Below are 12250 nucleotides of genomic sequence, written 5' to 3'. Positions count from 1 at the left end.
CAAATGATAATAAAGTTTTTTTTTTAAATATTTTATAAGAACATTTTTAAATAAGTGCATGTTAAAATCTAATTATTTTTTTTTATTGTCTTTATTTTAATAATATGTGATGTATAAACTATAAATTATTATAATTTACCTACCTAACAAAAATATTGATATTTAAAAAAATTTTAAAAAATCAGTCTATTGACTTAAATAAGTGTTTTTACCATATGAATTTTTCTGAAAATCAAATTTATAAATTGGCTATACTGAATATTTCGAAAAAAAATTTATCAATTTTTAAGTTTTTTATTTTCATTATTAAAAAATAAAAAATGTAGCGCAAGTGGCTATGAATTATATTTAAAAGAAATTTTTTAAAAATATTGATTAGAACAAAAGTTATTTCATTTGTCAGAATGTCAGATCTCTTTGGGACACCATGTTTATTTATAATATTATCATTCCATGTTATATCATATACATACTATCATCATAATATGTAGGCAATACTGTATATGTATAATAATATATTACGTGTATATCCGTAGGTACATTAAATAATTATTAGGCTTAAATATAATTTGTGAACTTGAGCGAAAATTTTTGATATCGAAATACCTTAAGTAATTAATAATTAATATATTTTAAAATATTTACCGTCACAATCAAGCAACTCTATTTATACTTAAACCAAACAGCCAATTATTTAGCATGATATTGTTAAAAAATGTAAACAATTGTAAACACTGTTTGGGACAGTTGGATGAGTTAAGATGTTTATACATAGGTAGGTCACTATAGGGAGTATTATGGTTAAGTATAACATTATACGAATTAGTGACTTAGGGTCTTATTCATCCTCCAACCCCCGTGCACAACACGGGAAAAATGAATGGGTGTTTGCGTACGCATGCAAGCGTGCGTGCGTGAGTGCGTGTATGCATGTGTGTGTAATGTTAATAAGTAAGTTTTTGCCAACAAAGTTTGGCCATATCCTGCCTTTAAGGTATTAAAGATAAACTGAATTGTGTCAGCTAGTATGAAACTGCAAGCAAGACTGAGTAGAGAAAAAATAATATATTATGTAGTAATATACACTGTCAAATCTGGGGAAATAATAATAAAAAAAACTAATATCCCCGTCGAAGTTATGTGCCTATACAATTTATCTATAGACCACTCATATATACATACACGTCATAATAAAATATTATAATATATGATATAATATGTGTGAAGTGAAGTATATGATGAAAAATTCTATTGTTATTTTGTCCTACAATATAGTTTATTAATATACCAACATGGCGCGACTATAAAGTTAGAAGATGATGCAGTTTACGATTCAATCTTACTCCCTTATATTATACCTTGTGCGTAAAATGCATGGAGCTACTATAACTTTCATGGACTCACATATTTTAGCCTTGTCATCTTATTTTTTTTTCATGCACATAATAATTTGTCGTTTTATTGGAAGTAGTTTATTATATAAAATATAATATGATATAATGTCTTAGGTCAGGAAGCCTATACAATTTTGAAAAAACTTCAAGACTAGGGCAATGAATATTTAATTCATCTAGGTACGTGTTATTTTTTTTGATATATTATTGAAGGAATTGAGTAATCAACATTTGTTTTGTGTCACTACAACTACTACAACAGGCATGCCTTATTATTGTTTAGTGAGTAGTGAATTTACGAAATTCGCATACTATTATCAAAAAACATAAAACGTGGAATTTTTGGTCTTGTAATTTATTTCAAACACTTTAAGTCTAACTGTATTTACTCTAGAAGATGATACCTTAGAATAAACTTTAAGTAAGTTTTGTGAACCTGATGTGGAGAAATGAGAGAAATATAAGGAGAGCAATCATGAATTTAAAGTCAGCGGGAAAATGATCTCGAAGTTGGCACAGGAAAATATGGCTGAGTGCTATAGAGAAGAAATTGATGGAACTAAAGTAAAATAATGGACAAAAATATTTTAGGATCGAGAGAAGTAGAAAGGGAATGAGATGATGGTAAAAATTCTTAAGACATATTAAACTCCAGAAAAAGAAGTTGAAGAAATATTATTTATAGATCGTGTTTCAACGTGTTTTAAGTTCATAATTATATATATATATATATATATATTAAGTTGTTACTTAATTATACTTATTATTACACAGATACATATATTAGAACCCTCGTATTTGGATGCTTGTAAATCTGATCTTCAGTTTTAACACAAACACGCTGTAACTAGGTTAGATTACATTACATTATAAATCGAACAACTTAATTCCCACGAAAATCATAATATAATTATATTATATTATCATTATACATTTTTTTAGAGTAATTTTTAAAGATATTTTATACATAAATTAGATTTTTAAGTTGTATTTTAAATCACAGATTTTAAATGGACCAGAGTTTTTTTAAATACATTCTTGGGAATACGCCTTAGTCGTAATTAAAAACAATAAAATTGAACGTTAAATTGGAAAACGGTAGTAATTTAAATGTCAAAACCATGAAAGCGAATTGCGGTTATCGGTGTCGTAAACGAAGTCACAATTTTAATCGGTGTCAAAATAGTTGTATAAGAAAAGTGTACCACTTTAACCAAAACTTCAATGGAATATATTGAATTTAATATTATATGGTACGGAATATGAAATGGTTTTCAATGAAAACCAACAAAGTAGGTATATATTCTTTAGCAAATTACGATTTAAGCCAACCACGAGAATGCACGTACATTTAATTCCAAACTCCAACGGTTCCGGCACGCACGCTTCGTCCTGTCGCGAGAACTCACGTTACGCGTATGTCTAATATTCAACATTTAACCATATAAAAATAATATAATTATGTATTATGTCATGAGGTGAATAAAGTGCTCTACCCCAAGTATTCTATTATTCTATCGTCAAAAATCCGAACCACTAATCCGATATCAAAACAATATTTTAACACATATTATGAAGCAACAGTTTATATTGTTTAGGTATATTTTTTATAACAGTATTACCTTACCTTTACAAATATTATCGAGGAATAAATAGTGTCAAAAGTTCAAAGATCTGTAAAAAAAGCTGATTTATATTATTTTTTTTATTGGTAGAAATCAAAAATCAAATGCCACAGAAATCCATATTTAAATAATGATTATATATTATATAAAGTCTACAGCATAATGTATTGTGTCAAAAGTAACAAATCTAAATGTTATTCTTCTCTAAAATATTATTTTCAACCGTATTAGTGAAAAATGCACTTCTCAATCACTGAGTAACAAATTAAATAATAACATGTTTTGTATTGGTATATTATGTAGATAACGAGACTAACGTGACGTAACCACTCAATACAATATAATATTCTCTTATATTATTATTATTGAAACTGTTGGGATTTATCATCCCAAGTCGCGCACGTGGAAGATTCGTACATCGCACCGTATTATGTATAATTGGATAAAAAGTGTAAAAGCTTAAAATTCAATTAAAACTTAAAGTACGTGGTTTTAAATTTTATATATTTTGTTTTTTTTTTTTTGTCCTCTTTGGCGCGTACAAAACTAACAATATTGGACGAACAAAACCCTTATGCACTTAACGTGGTGGCTGATCACAACCGCCAACGTTGCGTTTACATCACGAAAACAAAAAAAAATATCATATAATTGGCAGTATGTGTACATTATTATTATTACTATATACGCAGCGGTGTACACAAGGTGTCGTGATTAAAAAAGGCTTAAAAACAAATTTTAAAAAGTAATATTTACCCGGGTAAACGATTGTATTTTCGATGTGTTGTATGTATGCATATTTCCTACTATAATATTATATACGTATAACATATAATTTAAACGAGGAATATTTCAATGATTTCTTTTTTTCCGTCGTTGGTCGATTTATACCTGTAGTGCGATATTGCCACTACTTCCGCCGCCGCAACAAACGCACCTGTCAACAAGTGTAATGCAATTCCAAAAACTTGGCACTTTCGTAACGTACATATTATAATGGCTTACATACACACACACGCACACAGACACACATACATGCATGAGTATTTTCAATTCCGTTGTTTTAGCACTTGAATTTACTTTCACACATTTGCAAGACTAAAAAAAAAATAAAAATAAAAAAACAACCACTATTGTAATCCACGTGTATAGTAAAATACTATTTAGACATATTATACACTCAGAAATATGGTGTATACTACTTCTACTACAAAACCTCCACTGTTCGTTTAAAAGGCGAACGGCACGAAAAGCAAATCCATAAAAATGCCATTTTGTTTTTAGGTCAACGAGTTTATTTTTATTCGGCGTGCGTTGTATTATATAAATAGCGATCGCTAAAACTTTTTTTCATAATATATTAATACCAAAATTAATCCGTGATTTCTATCATACTCGGGTGATTTTTTCGTGTTTGACAGTCAAAAAAATAAAATAAAACAAATAATCGATTTTAATTTAGTATAAGTACTACTACAGTCTACAGGCCAGTTATTCGATATTATTATTAAACGATACGTTATCAATAAGTACTAAGTAGACCGAGTTAAAACAGTTTAGATAGCATGTTTTTTCGGTAATAACATCTCGACTAAAATAATTGTTATAATATGGTACAGGTACTATGTGCAAGGTTTATGGACTTTTAAATGAAAGACTTCGTTGACTGATGTATATTCGGATTTAATGCGATCGTGTTGGCCATCAAACAATAATCAATATAGGTAAATAATAGGTATAATGCTTATACTAAACATCGTATATGGTGCGATGTGTAAAAGTATTCCTTTATGTTATTACGTAGTTCACAAAATACATTTTACACATCAAGTGATTACATGAACAATGAACATATTATTATAAAAGCATTTCATAAGGTAGTTTTGAGTTTTGATAATAATTTATTAGATTACATATAGTGTCATAGTATACAATGTAATTATACATAATATAAATAAATTTTTGACGAAATGATTTGAATTGAGCTTGTTAATTTCACGTTAATTTGTACAAATTTATTTATAATTATTATATACAGTGTGATCACGATAAGTGGAAACACTCAATAACTATGTGCAGGCTTCATATATTTCAATTCTGCTTTTTCGGCTAACTAATAAACATTATTATACACATTTTCAAATAATTAGACTATTTTTTTGACACTTAACTTTGCGCATGCGCACAATAACTTTTTTTTTTTAAATGGCATGATCCATTTTTGACCACAAATTATTTTTTTTTGGTATTTTTTTTATGAATTTTAGTGGTTGAATTTCTTTTCTAAGTCAAAAAATGACCGAGTTACAGCAATTTGATTTTACGTTATTTGCACGGGTATAACATATTATAAAATACTTAGTTAATAATAAAAAAATAAAAATAACTAATCCAATTTATGAAATACCTGTTTACCTATTGTAATAACGTAAAATCAAATTGCTGTAACTCGGTCATTTTTTGACTTAGAAAAGAAATTCAACCACTAAAATTCATAAAAAAATACCAAAAAAAATAATTTGTGGTCAAAAATGGATCATGCCGTTAAAAAAAAAAAGTTATTGTGCGCATGCGCAAAGTTAAGTGTCAAAAAAATAGTCTAATTATTTGAAAATGTGTATAATAATGTTTATTAGTTAGCCGAAAAAGCAGAATTGAAATATATGAAGCCTGCACATAGTTATTGATTGTTTCCACTTATCGCGATCACACTGTATTTGACTGTAAATAAATCTTACTAATTTCATGATTAAAAAAGCGCAAGAGTAGATACCAGGAGTGATAAAAATGCTTGGCATGCTGCTGAATTGAAATTTAAATGACTAATCTTACTATAATTTTGTAACATTTCTTACATAATTTGATGTTTATGCAGATTTTGGAGTTTCTCTGAATAATTTCTGGTAAATTGTTTTGGCTCTGTAAAAAAAGAAGTAAGTCTTTAAAACTCGCCCAGTTCAATTTTTCCCGGCCAATCGTGTAAACCGATACTATTTTCACACACACTCCATTATAGTTTAAATACTCGATAAATAATAACAACACATGATGATATTAAAAAACTATCTTTATTTTAGAAGATTATAGATTCATAATCATTGAAAACACGATTAACGAAAATCACCCGTATTTCTTGTACACACCTCTGAAAACATGCGTAAAATATAATTACTGTGTAAATAATTACGTGTAGCCGAAGAATAGGTAGGAATCAAAGGTACTCACAGGATATAATTGTTGATTTGTTTGAAGAATGGAAACAATTTGTACGTGAAAAGAAGACAAAAACAAACTTACATATCAATTGGTTCGACTTCGCAATAGCTTAAGGCCGCGTATTGTTCGGATACTATATACTGGTTTAACGGCGTTTCTGTGAGCATTACCTTTTTTATTTTGTCATGCAGTAAGTCTTGACGATTTCTTTAGACTAGGATTTTTTTTTAACAATTTTTTTCCGTTTCTAGAATAATAATAGCGATATTATATTATAATTATGAATTATTAATAAATACTATTAACGCCATTGTGTGTACGCAGCCGCATGTTTGTATTATTATTATCATAATTATTGTACGGCGTGTTAATGAGTTTATTGTTGTACGTGGTCCACGTTTGGGTTTTCTAAACACAAACAATCGAAACTGATGAATATTATACAGATTAAAGAAAAAAATACAATTTAAAACGATGTTATATTTACGAAGAAAGTATCTCTTTGTTACGATAATATAATAATATTAATATATCCGGCGCTTGGTAGGACAATCCTGAAGAATAATAACGGTTACGACTATATTATGTCACCGGCATAGTACTATTCGCGTTGTACACCTAGCATATTGTTAGTTCAAATTACATCATAATAATATCAATAATAATAATAATATAGTTTAATTATAATAGTATTATTTACGCTGAAAAGTGAAACAGAATACAATATTGCGTGTTACAATGATGATGAGCACCGTCGTGACAGTTATAATAAAAATAATTTTGAAATATAGAATTAAAATAAAATTTGTGTGCGTGTATGTTTACAATGAGCCCAAATTCACAGTATTATTATTTATTGCATTAACCTCGAAAAATTATGGTCTACCGCTGACCAATGACGGTCAAAAAAAGCTAAATTACCATATTATAATATTATAACAACATATTATTATACATTCGAAGACGTTAAATTATTATTATTTTGTTGTTAAATAAAAAAATATCCAAGCATAGGTCGTTATTTATCATATAAAGAAACATCATTATCCTCATGCAAAAGACATGGAATTCCATTTAAGGCTTAAGATATATATATATTATATTAAGACAATGTATATGTATATAAAATATAACATCATGTATATTTTCAGTTTTATATTAGATATTAATTTGGGGCAGATATATATTATATACGTCCTACTAAACAATATGAAATAATATGAATGTATATGTTATCGGCAAAGACGTAAATTAAGGAATTAATGTTAATGACTAGTCAATAACGATATTTCCGATCAAATTAGGCAGTACACGATATTGACTAGTAAATATCGTTAATGTCTATTATAATCAGTCGATGATGCAATTAGAAATATCTCCTAGGTAATGACAATAACTCCGGGATTTTTCAGGCATAGTTAAAATAAATTAATAACAATATTAAAATAAATTAATAACAATATTAAAATAAATTACTATGTAGGTACGGAGTATGGCATGCTAAAAAATAGGTTCACTAGAGCACAACTTGTTCCGTGTCCTGAAAATATATTGAATTATGAAAAAACAATCGCGACTGCCGGAGTAAAAGAAATTACGGTTTGTGAGGCTGCTGGATATGGAATCGCGGGATCACAAGGCTATACAGGATGTATTTGCAAAACCAAATGCAAAACTAATAGATGCGCATGTAAAAAAAATAATGTTTTATGCAATTCAAAGTGTCACGGCATAACAGATTGTGAAAATAAATAATTATTAATTATGTATAATTTATTTTGTATTTATACATTTCTGACCTAATTAAAATATTTTGTTAAACATAATTATCAACATTGCCTATCAGTATTAGACATTAAAGTAAGTTCCTAGTCATAGTTCTAAATGTGTTAACAAAATATTTAAATTTTAAAACCTTGCCTATGTTGTCAGTTAATTCCTAGGCATTGACAATATCGACTACTGATGTTAGGAATTTATAATATTGGCTAGGCATTTACGTTATTAACTAATTTACATCATTGACGGTAACATATACATAGATATTATGCAGGCTTGTTATATATATTAACTTCATTAATTTGAAAATTCATTTGGTTTTTTTAAAGTTTTTAACAATTTATTAATTGTATTATTGAGTAAATATCATTCCACATACAATACTCATTGTCAATAATATAGTTGATACTATATCGACAAAATATGGAAGTATTTAGGTATAATAATATATTATGTATTCCGTATACTATATTAATATATATTATCTAAATTACCCGAAACTCCATAAATATAAATTAATAATGAGTTCTAAAAATAATTTTTAGTTATATTAATTTTCCTATACTGTAATGGATGGAATTAAATTTGAATCCAATTATGATATTATATTATCATTGTATACGGAAAACGATTCTAAGCGGAGACGGTTTATCTGCCTAGGATATATTATGGATTACTAAAAATTTTCAAATCTTAGATTTAAAAAGAAAAATTGTTATGAATTTCTAGCTTAAAATAATTTGCGAAATTTCGTGATATTTACGTATGTTGTCAAAATTAAAACTTTGAATGCTTGTAAAAAAAAATTGACTATATATTTCTTTTCTTTTTCAACTGCTATATAGGAACCTTCTATTAAATTTTCAAATATAAAAGGAAATTTTTTTATGAATTTATGTTTTCTAGCATAAAATAATTTGTGAATTTTCGTGATTTTTACGTATGTTGTAAAAATTAAAACTTTGAATGCTTGTAAAAAAAATTTGACTTTATATTTCTTTTATTTTTCAACTGCTATTGTAAAAATATGTTAAGAATCTTGCATTAAATTTTTAAATATTGTTAACCTAACCTAACCTAACCTATGTGGATTACTGGTAGGTAGGTTATTTTTTCGATGAATTGAACCAATACCTATTTATCTACACACTTATTACAACTTGTCGATATACTATCATCATACTAATTTGTGAAGTCATAAAGTAATAAAATTAGACTTTTATTATTAGACTATTATTTTGTGATCGGTCGATTCCACTTCAGGTGCTCTATTGACTTTGGTTATCTGATCAAATATCTTGAATACCTAAATGATAATAATATTGCAGCCTAATATACGTATTTGTACATGTGTTATCATTAAAAAAAATTGTGATACACACAAACGAATAAAAAATTATAGCCCGTTGATGTCAATCGAGGTCCCCCATTGTTGTTGTTATATTTATTCAATGGCGCTCATTAGATTTTGTTTGGCTTTTTTTTAATGTAATTGACCTTGTCGTCATCTACGCACATGCATCAACGAACGCGACATGTTGTTAGCCCTTGTCATACTACACATATTAACAATAATGTAATACACGCTATCTATTTTCTAGTATTAAATTATTATAACATGTACATAGTGTAGGTGTATAGAGTGAGTTAAACTCAAGGGTGGATCGGACAATCGGGAAATCGGAAATCTTCCCGATGGGCCGGTTCTTAATTGTGAGGCTACTATATACTTATTATATATTATACAATTACAAAAATAATTATATTATTTTTAAATTAAGATAAGTATATTGAAAAATAAACCTAACAAAATATGTAAACTATACCTATGAAGGTATTATTTAGGGAGGAGGGGTTACATTTGTGGCACATGGGTTGGTTTGATTCATATTTCCTGCGCGCTAAAATTTCGCCAATCCGGCCCTAATAATTAAAACCATCTACCAGATCTACCACAAAATTGTAAATTTTTCGCATTCAAAATCGGTTTCCCAGCGTCATTAAAAGAAGCAGCTACGAAAAATCGGGAAAATGTAACGACAGCTCGTGATACCCACATAATCGCTAAAAAAAATTGACGCAACATTCTTTTTATATTTCAAACGCTCATTTTCTTACCGGGTTAAACGACTGCAGACAGTAAATATTTTATATAATAAGCCACGAGTCTCAAATTGATAGTTTTACATGGTGTCTCGTGAGGATTTACCCATTGCGATATCTCACGAAATAATAGAGATATCAAAATTCTGGTTTTATAATAAGATTCACAGGGATAAGAACTACAATTATTTCATTTATAAATTTATTTAAATTTTTTTGTAAAAAATATAAAAAATATATTTTTTTATTTAACTATTTCCAAAAAAATTAAATTTAGCAATTTTTTAGAGTTTAATTTTCTGAAATTATTGAAGTTTCAAAATTTTATTTCTATTAGTTTCCTGATTTTTGATATTTTTTCTAGTTTTGAAGAAATAAAATATGATTATAAATTTATAATTATTAAGGACGCGGAAAGTATTCGGCCAGACGAATGGGAATGCGCGCGGCGCAACGGGTCACACGTTTGATAACATTATGGTGTTAAATAATTCGCAATTTTTCTCGAAACTAAAAAAGATATTAAAAATTAGGAAAATAATGAAAATTAAATTTTGAAACGTCAATATGTTCAGAAAAATAAACTCTACAAAATGGCCATCTTTATTTTTTTTGGGAAATAATCAAATATAAAAATATATTTTTTAACTTTTTTACGAAAACATTAAAATAAATTAAAATTTGAAACAATTTTAGTTCTTATCCCTGTGAGTTTTATTACAAAACCAGAATTTCGATATCACAATTCTTTCGGGAGATATTGCAATGAGTAAATCCTCACGGGACACCCTGTAGAGACGTATAACAATATGTATAACAATTTAATGTTACGAAATCGTCTTGTCGTTTGATCAAACTTTTAAACTCGGGTTTTCGGTACTGTATGTCGTATAATATGGTATTTTCGTCTACGCACACGATTTATAAGTTGATTGATTAATGATTAATCTATGGGATACTATAAATGTGTTTATTTTTTATCGTTATCACCCCACTCTTGCTCATACGCATCTTTACCCTGCAGCTACTGATATCCTATATTTACTTCGACAATGGACTTTTCCACTGTCTATTTTTATAAAGCGTTCGTAGAATAAAATATATATTAAAACGAATGACGTCGTGGTGCGACATAGGTGATATGTATAAATTATTGTGATTATTATTATTATACTCGTTACGCAGTTTGCAAGAGCGTATTTTCGGTCTCTTTTTTTTCATATAATATAAATTACGCCGCGACTACGCCCGTTGATATGCTTAAAGTCCACTCACACACAAATGCTCATCAAACGACATGCACTACGATACGCACGCACACACGTAGTAAATGATTACATGGTATTAATACAGTGGTCTGTTACAGCGTTTTATATTAATAAATACAGTGGTGGTTAATATTAATATTAATATTATGCGAAACAACGAAAATTATAATTGATGTTTATCAATTTCTTCAGTGGGACTCAGATGTATATGAATGAATGAAAAAAAAATAAAAATAAATATTTTGTTTTAGACTTTGTATAAAGACTCTGATTGATAAACCTAAACCACTCGTTTAAAATAATTGAATATTATTGAACCCATAATATTATAATTATTACTCACCGTTTTGTTGGACCAAATTCATTTTTTACACTGTGCATAATATCCTGGAAACCCATCGTGAAAGTTCACGTATCGACGTTTTTCTGTAGTTTTTAGCAAAACATTTCATCTCTTGGGAATTGATCAAATTTGATATTTCGATGGTGGTATTGTGGTGTTTTATCTTTTTATTTTCTCTACAAGGACGAGTGAAGTATATAATAATGCATTAATTTCTACCTTGTCAAGAGACATACGTACCTGGGTCCCTTCAGGCACATAAATAACATATACAGATACAAACATTGACGGGTTCACTCGTGTCGTCTTTACCGAAACAGGTAGGTCCCGATAAACGGGATAGATGACAGTGATTGTTCCTAAAAAATAATTTATGGTTATTCGTAAAACACTGAAAAAATATCGCATACCCAACATTTTTTTATATTCCTATTCTTATTATCACCAGTCAGTAAACGTTTAAAGGGTATACTGAGATCACCACAATATCATGTACCACGATATCAAAAAGTTACATATTTT

General features: G+C 28.1%; 1 protein-coding gene and 1 long non-coding RNA gene across 3 annotated transcripts in view; one reads left to right on the top strand and one right to left on the bottom strand.

Annotated features, from left to right (window-relative positions):
• Positions 1-12250, top strand: part of dnc (phosphodiesterase dunce) — a 625052-nt gene that overhangs the window by 208288 nt on the left and 404514 nt on the right. The window lies entirely within an intron of this gene.
• LOC149055014 (uncharacterized) lies at positions 6253-12089 on the bottom strand. The gene is made up of 3 exons (XR_016192162.1): positions 11969-12089; positions 11729-11904; positions 6253-6482 (listed from the first exon to the last, which is right to left on the bottom strand). It is a non-coding gene; the product is annotated as an uncharacterized LOC149055014 (long non-coding RNA).

This window comes from Diuraphis noxia, unplaced genomic scaffold (assembly GCF_037042655.1).
Source record: "Diuraphis noxia isolate RWA-SAM2 unplaced genomic scaffold, SU_Dnox_SAM2 contig0005, whole genome shotgun sequence".
Classification (NCBI taxonomy): Eukaryota; Metazoa; Arthropoda; class Insecta; order Hemiptera; family Aphididae; genus Diuraphis; species Diuraphis noxia.
The sequence above is the reverse complement of the archived record's forward strand: the minus strand, read 5'-3'. Positions and strand labels throughout refer to the sequence as shown.